Source organism: Salvelinus sp. IW2-2015, linkage group LG27, assembly GCF_002910315.2.
Source record: "Salvelinus sp. IW2-2015 linkage group LG27, ASM291031v2, whole genome shotgun sequence".
In the NCBI taxonomy this organism is placed as follows: domain Eukaryota; kingdom Metazoa; phylum Chordata; class Actinopteri; order Salmoniformes; family Salmonidae; genus Salvelinus; species Salvelinus sp. IW2-2015.
In genome coordinates this window covers 26032777-26055390 of record NC_036867.1, presented here as the reverse complement: position 1 = coordinate 26055390, position 22614 = coordinate 26032777, and the positions used below count along the sequence as shown (strand labels likewise).

The following is a 22614-nucleotide window of genomic DNA, read 5'->3' as shown; positions in this document are numbered from 1 at the left end:
TGGCCAAGATAAAGCATAGCAGTGTGAACAGACAACAACACAGAGTTACACATGGAGTAAACAATAAACAAGTCAATAACATGGTTAGAAAAAAAGAGAATCTAATACAATGTGTGCAAAAGGCATGAGGTAGGCAATAAATCGAATAATTACAATTTAGCAGATTAACACTGGAGTGATAAATCATCAGATGATCATGTGCAAAGAGATACTGTGTGTGCAAAACCAGGCAAGGCAGTCATTAGAAAAACCGAGGCTACTGAGTCTGCCGATAAGAATATGGTGATTGACAGAGTCGAAAGCCTTGGCCAGGTCGATGAAGACGGCTGCACAGTAATGTCTTTTATCGATGGCGGTTATGATATCGTTTAGTACCTTGAGCGTGGCTGAGGTGCACCCGTGACCGGCTCGGAAACCGGATTGCACAGCGGAGAAGGTACGGTGGGATTCGAGATGGTCAGTGATCTGTTTGTTGACTTGGCTTTCGAAGACCTTAGATAGGCAGGGCAGGATGGATATAGGTCTGTAACAGTTTGGGTCCAGGGTGTCTCCCCCTTTGAAGAGGGGAGTGACCGCGGCAGCTTTCAATCCTTGGGGATCTCAGATGATACGAAGGAGAGGTTGAACAGGCTGGTAATAGGGGGTGCGACAATGGCGGCAGACAGTTTCAGAAATAGGGGGTCCAGATTGTCAAGCCCAGCTGATTTGTATGGGTCCAGGTTTTCCAGCTCTTTCAGAACATCTGCTATCTGGATATGGGTAAAGGAGAAGCTGGGGAGGCTTGGGCGAGTAGCAGCGGGGGGGGCGGGGCTGTTGGCCAAGGTTGGAGTCGCCAGGAGGAAGGCATGGCCAGCCATTGAGAAATGTTTGTTGAAGTTTTCGATTATCACGGACTTATCAGTGGTGACCGTGTTACCTAGCCTCAGTGCAGTGGGCAGCTGGGAGGAGGTGCTCTTGTTTTCCATGGACTTTACAGTATCCCAGAACTTTTTGGAGTAGAGCTACAGGATGCAAATTCTTGCTTTGAAAAAGCTGGCCTTTGCTTTCCTGACTGACTGCGTGTATTGGTTCCTGACTTCCCTGAACAGTTGCATATCGCGGGGGCTCTTCGATGCTATTGCAGTTCGCCACAGGATGTTTTTGTGCTGGTCGAGGGCAGTCAGGTCTGGAGTGAACCAAGGGCTATATCTGTTCTTTGTTCTGCATTTTTTTGAACGGAGCATGCTTGTCTAATATGGTGAGGAAGTAACTTTTTAAAGAATGACCAGGCATCCTCAACTGACGGGATGAGGTCAATATCCTTCCAGGGTACCCGGGCCAGGTCGATTAGAAAGGCCTGCTCGCAGAAGTGTTTTAGGGAGCGTTTGACAGTGATGAGGGGTGGTCGTTTGACCGCGGACCCGTGGCGGATACAGGCAATGAGGCAGTGATCGCTGAGATCTTGATTGAAGACAGCAGAGGTGTATTTGGAGGGCAGGTTGGTCAGGATAATGTCTATTAGGGTGCCCATGTTTACGGATTTAGGGTTGTACCTGGTGGGTTCCTTGATGATTTGTGTGAGATTGAGGGCATCAAGCTTAGATTGTAGGACTGCCGGGGTGTTAAGCATATCCCAGTTTAGGTCACCTAACAGAACAAACTCTGAAGCTAGATGGGGAGCGATCAATTCACAGATGGTGTCCAGGGCACAGCTGGGAGCTGAGGGGGTCGGTAGCAGGCGGCAACAGTGAGAGACTTATTTCTGGAGAGATTAATTTTTTAAAATTAGAAGTTCGAACTGTTTGGGCATAGACCTGGAAAGTATGACAGAACTTTGCAGGCTATCTCTGCAGTAGATTGCAACTCCTCCCCCTTTGGCAGTTCTATCTTGACGGAAAGTGTTATAGTTGGGTATGATCACAGAATTTTTGGTGGCCTTCCTAAGCCAGGATTCGGACACGGCAAGGACATCAGGGTTGGCAGAGTGTGCTAAAGCGGTGAGTAAGGCAAACTTAGGGAGGAGGCTTCTGATGTTGACATGCATGAGGCCAAGGCTTTTTCGATCACAGAAGTCAAACAAATGAGGGTGACTGGGGACATGCAGGGCCTGGGTTTACCTCCACATCACCCGAGGAACAGAGGAGTAGTAGGATGAGGTGCGGCTAAAGGCTATCAAAACTGGTCGCCTAGAGCGTTGGGGACAAGGAATAAAAGGAGCAGATTTAGGGCGTGGTAGAATAGATTCTGGGCATAATGTGCAGACAGGGGGTATGGTGGGGCACGGTACAGCGGAGGCAAGCCCAGGCACTGGGTGATGATAAGAGAGGTTGTATCTCTGGACATGCTGGTCTCAATGGGTGAGGTCACCGCATGTGTGGGGGGTGGGACAAAGGAGGTATCAGAGGTACGGAGAGTGGAACTACGGGGTCCATTGGCAAACCAAAACAATGATAGCTAGCCTGAACAACAGTATGCAAGGCATATTGATATTGAGAGAGACATACAATAAGGCATAAAGTGATTGCCAGGTCTTGATTGGGAGAGCTAGCTAAAACAACAGGTAAGATAACAGCAGCTAGTCCACTAACACAGCAACAACAGGTAAAAATGGCGACGACTAGGCAGAGAGGGTCGGATTAACTACACACAGATCCTGAGTTAAAGCACAGAGCCGACAGATAAAACACAAATAAACAGAATGGAGTASCGTGAATTAATGGACAGTCAAGCAGGCATCAGCTATGTAGCCAAGTGATCATAGTGTCCAGGGGGCAGCCGTAGATGGAGCAGGGAGGSCTCCACTAAGCTAGCACGCGGCGTTTAAAGTTAGTAGCCCGGGGGGTGGTCTGCTCAGACGGAGGGGGTCTGCTCAGACGGAGGCCGGTTGAGGGCACAGCGGATGGGGTATTCGTCTGCAGACCAGACGTGGTCGTGTCGACAGAGAATCCAAGCCGGATGGCGATGGCGAAAGAGAGGTTGTGAATTGTAGAATTGTGTTTGCTAACTGGTGCTAGCTTCGTGGCAGTGGCGCTAGCTGCGCTAGCTGCAAGCTAGCTGTGAGGATCAGAAGTAGTGGCTCAGGGATTACGGCAGGAATCCGGCGTTGTTGTCGAGAGACAGTCCGATGCTGGTAAATTGGTGAGTAATATCCAGGCTAATAACAGGGCTGGTGTCTGTGCAGAAGGTAAAAGCTGCTAGCAGCGGCAAAAAATGGCTAAAGTAGCTTGTAGCTGATTAGCTGGTTAGCTACTGGGGGTTCTTGAAAGTGTTCCAAAGTTAAAAAATAATAGCGATTCCGTATCACATTGGGTGAGGTAGGTTACCGGAAGGTATAATCGATTTAAAAATCGAAAAGAGATAGATTTTTTTTTTTAAATATATACAAGAAATACGAAAAAATACAAACGTACACGAGAGGACTAAAGAAACACGTCTACACTGCTACGCCATCTTGCATTAGAGATCCAGTAACCCAATACATCATCAAACTGTGTCATTTGTTAATCCCAAATTATTTACATACTACTAAAATCACTGATCTTAATGCAATTGACTAAAATACCTCTTATTTTTGCATAAGTATACAGTAAGTACTGTAATTACGTATATGTATTTTCATAAATTCAAAAGTGGACTTACACTGCCCTTGACTTTTTCCAAGTTTTGTTGTGTTACAGCCTGAATTTAAAATGGACTAATTGAGATGTTTTGGGGCACTAGCCTACACACAATACCTCATAATGTCAAAGTGGAATTGTATTTTTCAAAATGTTTACAAATTAATWAAAAATGAAAAGCTGAAATGTCTTCAGTCAATAAGTATTCAACCCCTTTGTTATGGCAAGCCTCAATAAGTTCAGGAGTAAAAATGTGCTTAACAAGTCACATAATAAGTTGCATGGACACAAAAATAGTGTTTAACATGATTGTTGAATGGCTACCTCATCTCTGTACCCCACACATACAATTAATTATCTGTAACATCCCTCAGTCGAGCAGTGAATTTCAAACACAGATTCAACCACAAAGACCAGGGAGGTTTTCCAATGACTTACAAAGAAGTATACCATTTTTAAAAGCAGACATTGAACATACCTTTGAGTATGGTGAAGTTATTAATTACACTTTGGATAGTGTATCAATYCACCAAGTCACTACAAAGATACAGGCGCCCTTCCTAACTCAGTTGCCGGAGAAGAAGAAAACCACTGTGGGATTTCACCATGGGTCGGCGGTGACTTTTAAACAGTTACAGGGTAAATGGCTGTGATAGGAGAACAGCGAGGATGGATCAACAACATTGTAGTTACTCCACAATACTTATCTAATTGACAGAGTGAAAAGAAGGAAGCCTGTACAGAATAAAAGTATCCCAAAACATGCATCCTGTTTGGAAAAAGACACTGAATACAGTGTTATGTCTAGGGCAAATCTAATACAACACATTACTGGTATTTGGTATTTTGGTATTTAATTAGGATCCCGATTAGCTGTTGCAAAAGCAAAATAATTGTTATTGACTGAGGAGTTTTTCCGAATAAAAAATAAACGGAATTGAGCTAAGCACAGCCAAAATCTGAAAACCTGGTTCAGTCTGCTTTCCACCAGACACTGGTCGATGAATTCACCTTTCAGCAAGCAGGACAATAACCTAAAACACAASGCCAAATCTACCATGGAGTTTTTTTGACTTAAATCTGCTTGAAAATCTATGGCAAGACCTGAAAATAGTTGTTGAGCAATGATCAGCAACCAATTTGGTAGAGCTTGAAGAATTGTGAAGAGAATAATAGGCAAATGTTGCAGAATCCAGGTGTGGAAAGCTCTTAGAGACTTATCCATAACAACTTACTCAAAGGTGATTATAACATGTATTGACTCGGGGGTTGAATATTTTTTTAATCAAGATATCATTAGTGTTTTTTGTTTTTCATAAATGTTTTACAAATGTCAGAATTTTTCTTCCACTTTGACATTACAGAGTATTTTGTGTAGATCGTTGACCAAAAATTGACAATTAAATCCATTTTAATCCCACTTTTGTAACACAACAAAATGTGGAAAAAGTCAAGGGGTATGAATACTTTCTGAAGGCACTGTAAGCATAAAAAATATATATTTATTCAAAAAGTAATTTCTCCAAGGTTTCTATAATGTCATTTTGGTGTATTAGGACATAGATATGTGTGGTTCTAAGGTATTTTAGATATATTTCAAATTTTAATGGGATCCTATGGGCAAATGGCATAACATGATATTCCTGTAAAGTATCTAAATATGTGGGATATGGACCAACAACTGTCTTGAGATATCAAACTACAGTGTAGGTAAGTGCTAAAACAGTTACACATGTAGAAATGGGGGATATCCTCCTTTAAGCGGCAGGGTTGCTCTTTGCTGAAACACAAACTCCAGATTGTGGCTTTAAGTAAATTGAATGGGGTTTATACACCCATATTTTTTTGACAACCCCTACTTAATCAATGAACTGATGTTTTACAAACAAATCTATACATTAGGTATAAGCAGTGGTCCTAGTAAATACTTAAAGTTACCAGCACAGCACACCCATTTGTTATCCTACAGTTGGCTCTTAGCTACTGTAGATTTCACTGATAAAAGAAAAGTGGAAATTGTGAACACTGAGAACATTACTTTTCTTTCCAAAAAGCATATTTATGACATTAGCACAGACACGGTAGATTAGGAGAAGTGTGCCTAGATAGAAAAATAAAATGTTTTGCTTGTTGCCAGTTTATACTTAAAAAATATGAGTGTGTTTCTCTACTTTTTAGTGGCCCTACGGTAAAGTCGCAGGAAACGGACAAGGATGGGCGTCCTACAGTACGTTGCAAATCACTCCTCCGAGCATTTCTGTTCACAGTTTTAGTCAGCTCTCCAAAATAGTGCAGCTGGCAAAGGATAAGAGGCTGAAGGAGGTCCGAGCTTGTCTGGAAGGTAAACCATGTAAACCACAGAATGAGATTTGAATCCCATTTGTTCCTAAGTAGTCGGGCTGCATACTTCCCATACAGCCACGGACATAATTAGTTTGTCCTTGTTATCTTCTACTTTTATCCAATTAGAAACTGGCATCAGATTATGTTTGCAATTCCTCACAGTTATATTTACTGTACCCCAAAGCCATAATGTGGTACTAGCTAATAGCTATGTTYGTTTGAGAAAGGAAAACATACATCTACTGTATGTCTATATTACCCCAGGCCAGGATTCTCTTTTAAATAAGGCCTACATCTTTTGACCTCAATGGGACAATCTGGTAAAATAAAGATATATAAAAAAAAATACTAAACAATTTTTACTGTAATTTGTAGCCTGTTGCGAAGATGCTGGGGCCTAGTTTTGCAACAGTGGATGGGGAGGACAGCGCTGTGCTGCGTCTCCTGGAGAAGGTGAATGAGGGGGACCAGGCCAAGGAGAAAGAGATCAAAGTGAAGCTGCTCATCCTGCTGCAGCAGCTGGACACTCAACTCCTCAGCAACTCCCTCAAGCAGATCTCCCAGTGGGTTCCTTTCCTCCTTCTCACTCTGTCTGCTTCTCTATCTATCAATAACGAATCAATCCATCTTGATACACACTGACTCCCACTTGACCTCAGACAAGTCCAAACACATGGGGTTGACTCTGATAAGAAACAGTTTCTTACTAGATAGAAGAACCACAAACGGGCCCAAGATTAATTATCTGTATTTGTTTTGGGMTTTTTTTTTGTACAGGGAGGTTAGGCTTAGTCCTGCCACAGTGAAGAATGATGTCGAGCTGTTGAAACACTTCTGCAGTGAAGGGGAGAAAAAGGTGTTGAAGTCTGTTCAATACACATCAGGTTTGAGTTATCTTCACATTTCACAWTTTTTTMMGGGGGGTGAATGAAAGCGATTGCTATTAGGGGTGATACTGGGATATTCTAGAAATATAAATGTCTGTGTTCACCCCTAAAAAACATGGAAGAAATTATATATGTCAGATTTCAGTTTACTGAGACATTAATATTTTTTTTTACTTGCCTTAGTCAGCACGGCAGATTTGCAATGCCATAACAATTCAACTTTCGTCAAAAAACACACCTCCCCTACATACCACAGAACCACAGTGATCAATTCAGTATTTTGAAAAATGTGTCCCCTTACACAGAGGAACATTTAAACCTTCTATGTAAATAACCTCCAACCTGTGATACCGGGCACATTAAAATATGCTGGTTTGTGTGTGACGATGCTCTGCAGCCTAGCTGTTTTCAGAGGATGATTTATCAGAGAGTGAAATCACAGCGAGCTCTAAGTAACCTGGGCTGCTGTCTTCAGACCTGGGCTTTGTCCCAAATGGCAACCTATTCCCTATATTGTACAATACTTTGTCCAGAGCCTTTTAGGTCCTGGTCGAAAGTGGTGCACTCTATAAGGAATACGGTGCTATTTGGGACGCAGACTTGTGCTCTCTCTATGGTGGAATGATCCATCATCCTCGCTGGCAGCTCAGGCACCCTCGATGATTTCTCTTCCTGTCATACTGCACTCTTTGAACCTGTATTGGAACTATATTTTCCCCCTGATCCTCTCCTCCTTACATACCTTAAAGGAAAACTCCACCCAAAAACGATCTTTTGGTATAGGTTTCTTTAGTCTATGTTTCATTTGTTTCATTAGTCCATTGTTGATATAGTCCCAAAATGTTTTGCATGTCAGCAATCAAGTTCAAATCAAAMCAAAATGTATTTGTCATATGCGCCAAATACAACAGTACAACCTTACAGTGAAATGCTTACTTACAAACCCTTAACCAACAACGCTTTAAGTTAAGAAAAATTMGTTTAAAGTAAAAATTGGAAAATAAAAAATAAAAGTAACAAATAATTAAACAGCAGCAGTAAAATAACAAAAGCAATATGTACAAGTACGTAGAGTTAAAGTGATTATGCATAGATAATAAACAGAGAGTAGCCCTTTAATTAGATGTTCAGGAGCCTTATTGCATGGGGGTAGAAGCTGTTAAGAAGCCTTTTGGACATAGACTTGGCGCTCCGGTACAGCTTGCCATGCGGTAGCAGAGAGAACAGTCTATGACTAGGGTGGCTGGAGTCTTTGACAATTTTTAGGGCCTTCCTCTGACACCGCCTGGCATAGAGATCCTGGATGGCAGGAAGCTTGGCCCCAGTCATGTAGCCCCTGGGACTAAACACCTCCCTCTGCAACTGGATCAGGTGCACCAGGTGGTAAGGGTAGGTAACAACACATCCGCCACGCTGATCCTCAACATCTGAAGTACGATCTGTACCCCCCCCCCCCCCCCCCGTAATGTATAATCCATGGATGTTACAGAGCCATTTACATTATGTTACTGCAGTGGCCTATTACAACCATTGTTCTACCCAATTTTAAATAACTAAAGGAGCCACCGCATCATTTCTTTCAATTGAATTGTGCTTGACCAGCAAGTTTGACGTATTTATAGCTGGTGATAGAACTTTTAGTGCCACGGAGATGGGTTGAGTTGAGTGAAGGGTAAGTGTATAAACCCAAATAAACAGTGCCAGGCTGCTGCGCTCACTGTGTAAAAAGGCCATCCAGGCTTTAATGTTTTATGAGTCCTGTGTCTGTGCTGAGTGATGCTATGAGGCTGAACCCGTCGGTCGTTCTGAGGATGATGGACAGTAGGCCGTAAAACACTACTGTGAATGAGTTTGCTGAGATACAAATTAAGTCACAGGTTTTCTCTGCGTACGTCTTTCTCCTATGAAGTTACTACAGTAATATCCAAGTCATGGCATGGTGATGTAATGGAGTGTTCTAGTGCAGAACACAAATCAGGCCATGTTTTTCTGGCTTTTTTACGCCCCACCAAACTATTTTCTCTCTGCATTACTTATACACCTCTTATGTGTGACTGAGTGATCCATGAAAGGAATAGGCTCTAGTCCGTGTCAGGTCAGAAACACTATCTGAAATAGCTCTGGCTGGGACCCGCTCTCTGATTGCAGCACTAAGAGCCCAAAGTGGTGGTGTTCCAAGTCAACATGAAGCCTGACAGGTTGATAGCCAAAGATAACAACACCAATCTCTGAACATGATCTATTCGTTTCCAGCATTGAGGAAGCAGATAATTTTTCACAGTTTTATTAGATCAGACATTCTCAATCAAATAAGCTAAAGGCAGCCAGAGGAGAAGAGTGCAGCACCAGGGACACACACCGCAGTCCGATACTCAACTTCTCAGTGTAGTGTTGGACTGACTCGTTTTTGAAACTGCGACGTGATTATAAATTGGACATGGTGTCTGTCTGTGTTATGCATGCGTGATCACATGCAAAAATGCAACAGCACCCTCAGAATTTTGTTATTCAAATCCTGAAATCAATCTAGCTCTGCTGTCATGTTCACTCTCCACACGGAGCTCTTCCACTGACAGCTACTATTTAGCGTATTTTCCATCACTGTATGGAGAAAGTAATTAGATACAATGGATACAAGTCCAATAAACATGTGTAAATATTTGGAGTCTCGGGTCTCTCAGTGAGGGCTTGGAACAAGGCACAAGTGGAGAAAGATGAATAGTGCCAATGTAATGATTTGGAAGTTGCCTGTAGTAAAAAAAAAAAGTGTTGCCGAGTCCGACAGAAGTCTGAGGAGAGTTGCGGGCAGGCAGGCGTCAGACCTGCTTAAAGTGTCTGTGCACTTGCTCTGACAGAGCCGTCCCTGTGCTGTGCTATGTGTGCTGCTGTAACGTGCCATAGAGTTTGGAATGTTTCCTTCTGTCCATTTCAGGTATCATAAAAAAGAGGTACGGTTGGACACCTGAAATGCAGCCATAGTGGCCTGAATTGGCCTGCATTGTTCCAACAGCAGGTCACTTTGGGTTTTATGACAAACAAGCCGGTTTTGGAAAGTGACGAGCGTGCTCGGCCCGCGCGTACGAACACGGCCATAGTATTCCGTGTTAATTCTTTCTCCCCCTTTACTTCTAAAAAACCCCCCAACAATTTCGCTTATTGCAAGCAATGGTAGTCTGAGGCGAGCTATTTTCTGCCTAGCAGGTGCCTGTGATTAAAAAACATTCCCTGCTTGCGAACCATGCATATGTGTCTTGTTGGCATTCTTATGTTAGGTTGTAAAGTTGGGTAAAAAGACCTTGAAAAACGTAAAAATCATCTCTGAATAACAGTGACACAAAGGCTCTCCTTTGTCTGTGACAAGCTGCAACATTTTAGCGTGAGGAATGTAAAGAAACAATAAACGTTTGATATTGTTCAGCCAATTAATAGAGGGGAACCTCTTGTGTGCAGTAAAGCACTGGGAATGTGTTATTTAATTACTGTTGCTCAATAATAAAGGCTGAATTGTTATTCTGCTGCGGTACGGAATGTTGAGAAAGTTCTGTTTTATTATGAACAGTCACTGATACAAACCCTGATTAGTTTTTACATGGTTCTTCTTGGGCTGAGAAGAATTGAATGGCACCCTTTTAGACACCAATGTGTGATGTGTCTCTCAAATAACTGGATAAGGAGGCAACATGTCAGCTGCAGAATGGAAAATATGCTTTATAACTTGAAAAAAAATCACAAAAAGACCCGAAGACTTTGTTAAAAGAACAATCATTCAGAGGAAGAACTTTTTTAACGACTCGGGTCTATATAATTTTACGGCCCAAATGTATTGTATATTTCACTGCTAGCATTTCGGTGCAAATTGAGAGGTCCTTTTTCCTCACTTATTTTTTTCCTCAACAGGATTCTGCCGTTCAAGAAGAACCTCCATCAACACAAAAGATCCAACATGTGGAATCGGTTGATACAGAGGAACAAGGCCAACCCCAGAGGCCTTACGAGCATCAGGAAAAGAATGTGCATGAGAAGGCGAGACAACAGCTTGTGCAGAACAAGCCAGGCGGCAAAAAACAATTAGAACCATCCTTGAAATGGAAGAACCTCGGTCTTGCATCACCATATGAGTATGTGATGATTCCACTCCATATATTAGAGGTCTTTGGAATAATTGCAACGCTACACGTTCTGTATGCCTTTGGGAACTTTATGCTCCAATAGACGAGATTTTAAGAAGGAAGTGATGCTGGAGTCGCGCACTTCACTGGTTGCATGTGTCTCAGTGTGTCTTCTCCACATGCCAGCAGTCACATATTATAAAGAGATGGTTTATATGGCTTTACATTTTTCAGGGCAAGCACAAATATTCCTGATTATATGGACGATCCCAGCTAATCGATGTGTTCCCTGCTTGGAACCCCACTGTACAATTACAGACAGAAAAGTTGGGCGCAGGAGTAACATTCACAAAAATGATGTATCACATGTTCTTTGATTGATAAATAGATCTAGCAGGGGTTTGAGCTTTTGTAGCTGTACCTTGTGATAAGTGTCCCCATTTTGAGGCAGCTGGCTCTGGATAAAAACTATCTAAAATGGCAACAACAAAAAAAGCCCAAAATCCCTGCATCCCTCTTCTCCCTCAATGCATAAATGATGATGATATGTTACGATAAATAACTATTTCCAAAATAGAAAAACGTAAAATAATGAGGTCCCCTCTTATTTTATTAAAATTTTCTAGGGAAGCAGATGCGAAGAAATCCAAAAGGAGTGCAGCGAATGAGAAGTTTGCTGAGATGGAGGAGAGGATGCAGAAGAAAGCAGATTTCTCTGTGTCTTCCTCACCTGGTAGGCAGTCGTCTCATAAAAGGTAAGTCACCTGGTGGGGTTTTCTCCTCACACTTCATAAATGAGGAACACTTCTAGTCCTACAGAAGAGCAAGCAGCTTACAGGAAGGAGATTGCTGAAGTCACAGAAAAAGTTTGGCACAACTCTTTGACCCGTAGTGATAGCTTCTGTGGAAACTGATAATAACTGTTTTTATATAAGCCAATGTATGGGTCTGATGTACGCTTTCCCTGCCTTTCCTCTGGTGCCTGGCAGCGATGTTTCCAGCTGTCCCCGTAATTGTGACTGCCAGTGTATACAGGTCCGCTAGTAAAGTTACTGGGTCGACTCTAGCCACTGTTCTGCTGATAGCTTTTCCCCGCCTTGAACCAGTGAAACTTGGTACACGTACAGAAAGGGACCTTTGGGAGCCTACTAGCGTTACTCCAGGCCAGTAGTCAAAGCAGACACACCGGAACAGCGCTTCACTGCTTAATTAAGGCTTGGTTCAGTGTTTATCATGGCCCATCTGCGTTGCCTGAGAAACGGTCATATCGGCTGATTTCCTCTGATAATGGCCTCCCCTGGAAATGCTATCTGTGTAAATAGGAACCATCTCCCCGCGGCCCCATTTGAACGTGTACCAAATTTCATTGCTCCGCGGCGCGCAGTTTTCATGATACAGTTATTTGAGTGGTGCAACTGACTTTAAAAGCCATCTGCATTTCTGTTGCCGTTTATAGTATGAAGGCTACGGTAGAAAAAGAGAGGCCTGCTTTGTTTAGTATGATGACGACTCCAGTTTACCCATTACTTTAATCCCTCTCTCTATTCATGGCTGCTGCTGCTTAGATTGTGAGAAAGTTCAAACCTGACAATTCCGATTAACTTTAGATTGTTAATGGTGCTTGTTGTTTAAAATAATCTTGCCGTTATTTTATCCTTATCCTGTTATTTTCAATCACAAAAGGAAAACTTCATATTTTGTTATGTGTATCATATACTGATATAATATTTAAAGTTGAAACCCTTCCTGTGTATGGATATGTACTTGTATAGCTGTTACACAAAACTTGATGTTGATTCTTATCTCCTGCTGTGTCTGTGTTCTTCAGTAAGACCCCAGGAGGAGGCGCCGATGACTTCAGCGAGAGTTCATCTGAGAGTGAGGAGGACAAGGAGCAGCCAGAGCACCCGGCCGGAGAGCAACACAGACCTGTCCTCTGAGTACTGGCAGATCCAGAAACTGGTCATATTCCTCAAGGTACAGTACAGCAAAGTCTGTAGAGGCCTGGCCCAGCACTCTGCTTTGGAAATTTCACAGAAAATAAGTTGTTCTGTTCTGTTGAAAACATCTACTATTCTAGCAGGCCAGGCAGTTCACAATGGACAGGAAACAATCAAATCCAGGTCCTTATCCTGTGATCCATACAGCAATTTTGATGCAGACTTGAGTCAATATTCAAACTTCTTGAAATTGTCTAAAAAAGTAATCTCTTTAAGGTATGGCTCTGTGCCTGTAGAATTGTGATAGTCACAATAGTCCTAATGTCACCCGAGAGGGAACAATATGTAATCTCCTTAACATAATAATTCCACCTGCCTGCTTTGCGTAAATTTTACGACATAAAGTTGTCGATCAATATAACAAAATTACGTTAGATTAAAAAAAGTATGTATAATGTGCTCCTGTTTTGAAGCGTCTGCTTCGTAGTAGGATGTTTATAGAAGTGGTAGGACTGGTTTTGTGCATTCCTGGTTTCTGACACACACTAGGCCTATTTGGGTGCACGTGTGAGCCGACACATATGAGAGAAGGGAGCAGAGCTGTCTAAAAACAGCAGCTGGGCACACTGTTTACCCACACCACAGAGCACAAATGAAACGCGGCTCTGAAAGGACTGACAGTGCATCTGGTGAATATTAATGTGTCTAAACTCAAAAGGAAAAGAGAGAGAGGACCAACGCGCCACTGACCCAGACTGACTGGGAATACCTCTTCTACTGCCTGATTAGAGAGGAATTCTCCCCTCTCTCTCTCTTGCTCTGTGATTACCGGTCAGTTTATTTGGACTTGTGCTTACATACCGTTTAGGGCCATGACCTGATGTAACTGCAATCATTTGATATTATGGTTATGGTTATTATGGTCATGTATTTCAAATCTGGCCCCTATATTTTAATGATAATCATAACCTAATCTCTTCACTTTGAATCTCAATTTACAGTATAGTAATTTACAGAATTAACTGAAATTCAAATGTGTTTATTTTTTGGGTACTAATTACATCGATTTACGCTATAGTAATGACATATGAATGACATTATTTTGTATCTCTATGATCTATGACTATTAAATATTAGCAGAAGATTTGTAAGCTGAGATACAGTATTTGGCTATGTCCATGTTTTTACATAGCGTACTGCAATTGGGCCCCCCTAATAAGATCATTCATAGGGCAACTGGTGGTAAATCTTTTAAAGAAAACATTCATGCAAATTCAGTTCCAGGTAGATATTTTTAGCTTAACAAAACATGCGATAATAAAATAAAAAGTCCTTCTTGGGAAAGAGCAGTTACTCTCCTTTCCAAAAACAGATTTAAAATGTAAATGATATTAAAGAAGCTGGGCCAATGTCTGATAAGGGAACTTTTCAAATTTCATTATACTTTTCAGTCGGGATTGGAGTGAATTCACAGTGAGAGTTTGTGCCTTCAACAAGATGCATTTGTAAACCTGTACTTCCTAGTCAGAATTCTATCTGTCTGGAAACCACACAGTGGAGTTATTTATGGGGTTTGTCCAGTAGTCATTTTATAATATCATTACCATCAGAAGCTAAAACGAACCCTGAGCCAAGTTAAATATCTGTTTTATTTTAGAAGTAAGAACATTTTTTTCTTCTTCTTCTCAGCCGTATAGACAGACATTTGTACTTGAGGAAGATTTGAGACTTTCATAAAGCAACACATGCATGATCTGTGTTGTGTTTAATGGGTTATTTATCCAAGGATATTTACCCAGAGTGCTAATATGTGTGCCTACACTGCATGCGTTTAAATAAGTATGGCTTAAAAGGGGCAATCTGCAATAACAAAGTATACATTCCACCACTGTTGAGAGATGGGGCTGAAAAGATGTAAACATTCTCAAATTAATTGACAGAGCTATAGATGCAGGACTGACCATCCATGATAGTTTAACCCATGTTTTGAGGCTATACGGTGATTGTTTACAATTACATTGTTTACGAACAAAGAAGTAAACCAAGCTTAAATTTGGGGTTCTGATGGGAATAGACAGTTTAACTAAGCTCATGGGGCATTTACAAAGTATACTCGTCAAGAACCAATGGCTATATATCATGAATGGAAAAGTCCTAAAATGTATGTAGCAATCGCAGATTGCACCTTTAACATACTAATATGTGTGCCTGTGAATACACATACAGTATGCCATCTAATGAGTTATGATTTTGCCTGATGAAATTATGTTATAATGATGTTAACATGTTGCTTGCCGCAATGACTTAAACGCTTTAGATGAGGCTTGCGTGTATGTTAACAGCTTTTTGTGTGGCAAGAAACAAGGCATGTCGGCTATACAGTATATTTAGAAACAAGCAGAGTGCCCATACGGTCAGCACTCTCTCTTTGTGCAGATTGAATAACACACAGCATCGTTTACACATATGCTACATACCACGTAATTGCCATCAATATGCACTGTTGGTAACCACAGGGTATTTGTTTTACAAGCTGAAGCCACTGCTTCATTATCTAGAATTAGATATATATGGCAATTTAACAGCTATACATACAGTATGCTTTCAGCGTAGCTGCTACCAATTACCCTACTTTGTGCTCTGCTGTTTTTGATAAAGTGTTGCTGGTGATTGTAAGTGGCTTATGTGAAAAAAACTATTTATATGTAGGTGCCAACATTGTTAACAAGTTTATTACGTACCAAACCACACTCAAAGGTTGTGTACTGTGTAAGTGTTTACCTAGAATGTGGTCATTTTTATTGCATAGGTGGCTTCTTAATTTAACTGCCACATAACAACACATTAGATTATCCCTTATTTGTGCCTAATAGATTTGTGCCATATATATTTGTATATATAAGCATGAGGATATGTCCTTAGTTTATATAATCATATAATAATCAGATTGTTTTATGTCCTGAGGTAAAGTAACCCTTTCAATATCAATTGACAATGATGGCGCCAGAGGGGATGGCTGCCGTCGTATCGGCTCTTAACAAACCATGCTATTTTGTTAGTGTTTTTGCATTGTTCCTAACTTGTTTTGTACATAATGTTGCTGCTACCATCTCTTATGACCGAAAAGAGCTTCTGGACATCAGAACTGTGATTACTCACCTCAGATTAGACAAAGAGTTTTTCTTCAATGAGTCGGAGGGGAGGGATATACTACAGACACCCAACCAGGCCCAGATCCCCGTCATTCACTGGAGAAGGAAACTGAGATTTCGCCGAAATAGATCAGGGTGCCTTGTGAGGATCAGGCGACGAGTGGCTAATCTGCCTTTGCCTTCCGTCCTGCTAGCTAACGTTCAATCGCTGGAAAATAAATGGGACAAAATGAAAGCACGTATATCCTACCAACGGGACATTGAAAACTGTAATATCTTATGTTTCACCGAGTTGTGGCTGAACGACGACATTAAGAACATACAGCTGGCGGGTTATACACTCTATCGGCAGGATAGAACACCAGCCTCTGGTAAGACTCGGGGCGGGGGCCTATGCATATATGTAAACAACAGCTGGTGCATGATATCTAAGGAAGTTTCAAGGTTTTTCTTGCCTGAGGTAGAGTATCTCATGATAAGCTGTAGACCACACTATCTACCTAGAGAGTTTTCATCTGTATTTTCCATAGCTGTCTACAGTACATACCACCACAGACCGATGCTGGCACTAAAACCGCACTCAATGAGCTGTATACTGCCATAAGCTAACAGGAAAACGTTCATCCAGAGGCGGTGCTCCTAGTGGCCGGGGGCGACTTTAATGCAGGGAAACTTAAATCACCTCTTAGGGATTCGATCCCGTAACCGGGATCAAAATCGACAACATCCGGTGAAGTTGGAGCGCGCCAAATTCAAATGACAAAATAGTAATTTTAAACATTCATGAACATACAAGTGTCCGACATCATTTAAAAGCTTAACTTCTTGTTAATCCAACCGCGTTGTCAGATTTCAAAAAGGCTTTACGGCGAAAGCATACCATGCGATTATCTGAGGACAGCGCCCCACATCAAAATACTTTTTCAAACCAGCACAGGCGTCACAAAAATCACAAATAGCGAATAAATAAATCACTTATCTTTGAAGATCTTCCTCTGTTTGCAATCCCAAGGGTCCCAGCTATACAACGAATGGTCGTTTTGTTCGATAAAGTCCTTCTATATCCAAAAAAGTTTGTTTAGTTGGCGCCTTTGATTTCAGTAATCCACTCGTTCAACATGCATAAAAACAAATCCAAAACGTTACTGGTAAAGTTCGTCCAAACAAGTCAAACGATGTTTCTAATTAATCCTTAGGTACTGTAATATCTAAATAAACTATACAATTTAAGACGGTGAATAGTATGTGCAATAGGGAAGATAAATAACGAAGAGCGCGCACCTCATTTACGCGCGCAACAAGACTACTTTTCTAATGAGGGACACCTTGGAAAAACTCCAACTATTTGTTCATTTTTCAAGATACAAGCCTGAAACCCTTTTTAAAGACTGTTGACATCTAGTGGAAGCCATAGGAGCTGCAATCTGGGTCCTTTTTATTTGTATATCCCATAGGCTAGCATTGAAATGACCTGTGACCTAAAAAGAAAAAATCTGGATGGATCTTCCCCGGGTTTTCACCTGCCATATTAGTTCTGTTATACTCACAGACATTAGTTTAACAGTTGTAGAAACTTCAGAGTGTTTCTATCCAATACTACCAATTATATGCATATCCTAGCTTTTGGGCCTGAGTAACAGGCAGTTTACTTTGGGCACGTCAGTCATCCGAACTTCCGAACACTGCCCCCTAGCCCTAAGAGGTCTAAATCAGTTTTACCAAATTTCTATCAGCATGTTAAATGTGCAACCGGAGGGAAACAAATTTGAGACCACCTTTACTCCACACACAGCGCTCAAGCTCTCAAAGTACACAGCTCTCACAGAGTACAAAGCCCTCCTTCGCCCTTCATTTGGCAAATCTGACCATAATTCTATCCTACTGATTCCTGCTTACAAGCTAAAATTAAAGCAAGAAGCACCAGTGACATGATCTATAAAAAAGTGGTCAGATGAAGCAGATGTTAAACTACAGAACTGTTTTGTTAACACAGACTGGAATATGTTCCGGGATTCTTCCGATGGCATTGAGGAGTACACCACATCAGTCACTGGCTTTATCAATAAGTGCATCGAGGATGTCGTCCCCACAGTGACTGTACGTACATACCCCAACTAGAAGCCATGGATTACAGGCAACATTCGCTCTGAGCTAAAGGGTAGAGCTGCCGCTTTCAAGGAGCAGGACTCTAACCCGGAAGCTTATAAGAAATCACACTATGCCCTCCGACGAACCATCAAACAGGCAAAACTTCAATACAGGACCAAGATCGATTCGTATTACATCAGCTCCAACGCTTGTCGGATGGGGCAGGGCTTGTAAACTATTACAAACTACAAAGGGAAGCACAGCCGAGAGCTGCCCAGTGACACAAGCCTACCAGACGAGCTAAGTAACTTCTATGCTCGCTTCGAGGCAAGTAACACTGAAACATGCATGAGAGCATCAGCTGTTCCGGACGACTGTGTGGTCACGCTCTCTGCAGCCGTTGTGAGTAAGACATGTAAACAGGTCAACATTCACAATGCCGCATGGCCAGACGGATTACCAGGATGTGTGCTCCGAGCATGCGCTAACCAATTGGCAAGTGTCTTCACTGACATTTTCAACCTCTCCCTGTCTGAGTCTGTAATACCAACATGTTTCAAGCAGACCACCATAGTCCCCGTGCCCAAGAACACTAAGGTAACCTGCCTAAATGACTACCGACCCGTGGCACTCACGTCTGTAGCCATGAAATTCTCTGAAAGGCTGGTCATGGCTCACATCAACGTCATTATCCCAGAAACCCTAGACCCACTCCAAATTGCATACCGCACCAACAGATCCACAGATGATGCAATCTCTATTGCACTCCACACTGTCCCTTCACACCTGGACAAAAGGAACACCTATGTGAGAATGATATTAATTGACTACAGCTTAGCGTTCAACACCATAGTGCCTTCAAAGCTCATCACTAAGCTAAGGACCCTGGGACTAAACACCTCCCTCTGCAAATGGATCCTGGACTTCCTGACGGGCTGCCCCAGGTGGTAAGGGTAAGTAACAACCCTACCCTTACTCAGTCCCTTCCTGTACTCCCTGTTCACTTATGACTGCATGGCCATGCACGACTCCAACACCATCATTAAGTTTGCTGATGACACAACAGTGGTTGCTGTGGTTGCTGACAACGATGAGACAGCCTACAGGGAGGACGTCAGAGACCTGACCGTGTGATACAAGGACAACAACCTCTCCCTCAATGTGACAAAGGAGATGATTGTGGACTACAGGAAAAGGAGGACCGAGCACGCCCCCATTCTCATCATTGGGGCTGTAGTGGAGCAGGTTGAGTGCTTCAAGTTCCTTGGCGTCCACATCACCAACAAACTAYKATGGTCCAAGCACACCAAGACAGTCGTGAAGAATGCAGGACAAAACCTATTCCCCTCAGTAGACTGAAAAGATTTGGCATGGGTCCTCAGATCCTCAAAAGGTTTTACAGCTGCACCATCGAGAGCATCCTGACGGGTTGCATCACTGCCTGGTATGGCAACTGCTCGGCCTCCAACCACAAGGCACTAAAGAGGGTAATGCGAACGGCCCAGTACATCACCGGGCCAAGCTTCCTGCCATCCAGGACCTCTATACCAGGCGGTGTCAGAGGAAYGCCCTAAAAAATGGTCAAAGACTCCAGCCACCCTAGTCATAGACTGTTCTCTCTGCTACCGCATGGCAAGCGGTACCGGAGCGCCAAGTCTAGAGCCATGAGGCTTCTGAACATATTTTTACCCCCAAGCCATAAGACTCCTGAACAGCTAATCAAATGGCTACCCAGACTATTTGCATTGCCCCCTATTTTACGCTGCTGCTACTCTGTTTATTATCTATGCATAGTCACTTTTACTCTACCTACATGTACATATTACCTCAATTACCTCGACACCGGTTCCCACGCACATTGACTCTGTACCGGTACCCCCTGTATATAGCCCCGCTATTCTTATTTACTACCACTCTTTAATTATTTGATATTCTTATCTCAATTTTTTGGGGAGGGGGCTATTTTCTTAACTGCATTGTTGGTTAAGGGCTTGTAAGTAAGCATTTCACTGTAAGGTCTACACCTGCTGTATTCGGCGCATGTGACAAATACAATTTGATTTGATTTGATTTGATAGATGAGGTGTACATAATTTTTATAATTTAAACAATATATTAATTTCCAAGTAAAATGTAAGATGGTGATGTAAGTAGGTGTCATAATAGAACCACCTGGGTATTGAGCGGGATCCCACGTCCATCCACGATGACACTTTGTTTAACCATGGTTGAGGTTGTCTACCCTCTGCTGGTCAGAAGCGGAAATACAGGCCCCATGTTCTCTCAGGAGAACACTTTTCCTAACTACCTCATGATCTCCTGCCGTGCAAAAGAGCCAGGGTCAGTCACTACCCTCACATTAACTTAATTTCTACAAGTGAATATTATTTCTAATGAATTACGTGTTTCACAGCTTTGAACTGAGTATTCAGCTCTGTTAACATGTTATAAAGACCTTTCTCAGAAATAATTTCTTAAGTACCAGAAAAAATCTAACTGTTGATTGGAAGCCTTAGACTAAAAGGCAAAATATAAATACAACACACATAAGTTTGAACAATTATTTTGGAAACTCAGAGAAATTAAGTGGCCTACTCCTCCACCAGACTAAGTAATTTCCACTATGAATGCTGTAACTTATGTCTAGAGAATGTATTACAGAACATCTGTACATATTTCCATACTTTTTAAGTTAAACAACTTTTTAGTGACACAAAATACCACAACACATTTGGAAGCCTGACACAAACTGTATTATTTCACTAGCTGCTACAAGGCCAGTCATATGCTCAACATTTTATTTTATAGAAGATCCTATGTCCAATATGAAGTAAGAGAGAACCACCAATCATTCTTTCCCTATTCGTTACCCATAATGGACTTGGCAGAAGGCTCTTTCTTTTTTCTTCTTAATCTGCACCCTACATGGCTAGTCTGCTCCAGATACGGCAGAAGAGTGCAAATCACATGCACTCTCCAGGAAGCGGACACTGCCAAGCTGGTTGCTTCTTTCTTACACCGACCGAGGTCGAGGAACACAGACACTAGAAACACAGACTGTGGCTTCATTCCATCTGTCATAGATCCAGCTCTGTTGGGGGGCACACACACACACACACACACACACACACACACACACACACACACACAACACACACACACACACACACACACCCATGTTATTGCCTTACTGTTTGGAAGAGTTGTATCAAGCAGTGAAGGTTTCTGCCAGATTTCAGTTTTTGGTGGTGAGAGGTCTGAACAGTTACATTAATTTGATCTCTTATAGTGTTTTATTGCGTAAATCAGTTGTTGATTCCATAATCTTATTGGATAAGTAGATACATTTATTATACATTTACATTTACATTTAAGTCATTTAGCAGACGCTCTTATCCAGAGCGACTTACAAATTGGTGCATTCACCTTATGATATCCAGTGGAACAACCACTTTACAATAGTGCATCTAACTCTTTTAAGGGGGGGGGGGTTAGAAGGTTTACTTTATCCTATCAGTATTCCTTAAAGAGGTGGGGTTTCAGTGTCTCCGGAAGGTGGTGATTGACTCCGCTGACCTGGCGTCGTGAGGGAGTTTGTTCCACCATTGGGCTGCCAGAGCAGCGAACAGTTTTTGACTGGGCTGAGCGGGAACTGTACTTCCTCAGAGGTAGGGAGGCGAGCGGCCAGAAGTGGATGAACGCAGTGCCCTTGTTTGGGTGTAGGGCCTGATCAGAGCCTGAAGGTACGGAGGTGCCGTTCCCCTCACAGCTCCGTAGGCAAGCACCATGGTCTTGTAGCGGATGCGAGCTTCAACTGGAAGCCAGTGGAGAGAGCGGAGGAGCGGGGTGACGTGAGAGAACTTGGGAAGGTTGAACACCAGACGGGCTGCGGCGTTCTGGATGAGTTGTAGGGGTTTAATGGCACAGGCAGGGAGAGCCCAGCCAACAGCGAGTTGCAGTAATCCAGACGGGAGATGACAAGTGCCTGGATTAGGACCTGCGCCGCTTCCTGTGTGAGGCAGGGACGTACTCTGCGAATGTTGTAGAGCATGAACCTACAGGAACGGGTCACCGCCTTGATGTTGGTTGAGAACGACAGGGTGTTGTCCAGGATCACGCCAAGGTTCTTAGCACTCTGGGAGGAGGACACAATGGAGTTGTCAACCGTGATGGCGAGATCATGGGTCTTCCTCATTTACCTGAGGAATTACTATTGAGTTGCTGATTATTGATGATCATCCGCCCTGTGTGTCTGGTGTGAATTCCAGAGCGACCTCAACACGTAAATTCCCTCTGTGTGATGTCTGCTTCCCAGGGCACTTCTTAGTGCTTAGTGTGCCCTTGAGGAACCCTAATTTACTCTAGGGGCGGGATACTACTATGGCTGACCCTGTAAAACAACACATTTCACAACACCTATCCAGTGTATGTGTCACGCCTTGACCTTAGATATCGTTTTAATGCTCTATTTGGTTAGGTCAGGGTGTGACTAGGGTGGG

At 42.5% G+C, this 22614-nt stretch overlaps 1 pseudogene; it reads left to right on the top strand.

Annotated features, from left to right (window-relative positions):
• The window catches only part of LOC111953917 (outer dynein arm-docking complex subunit 2-like), a 77714-nt pseudogene that overhangs the window by 7807 nt on the left and 47293 nt on the right, over positions 1 to 22614 (top strand).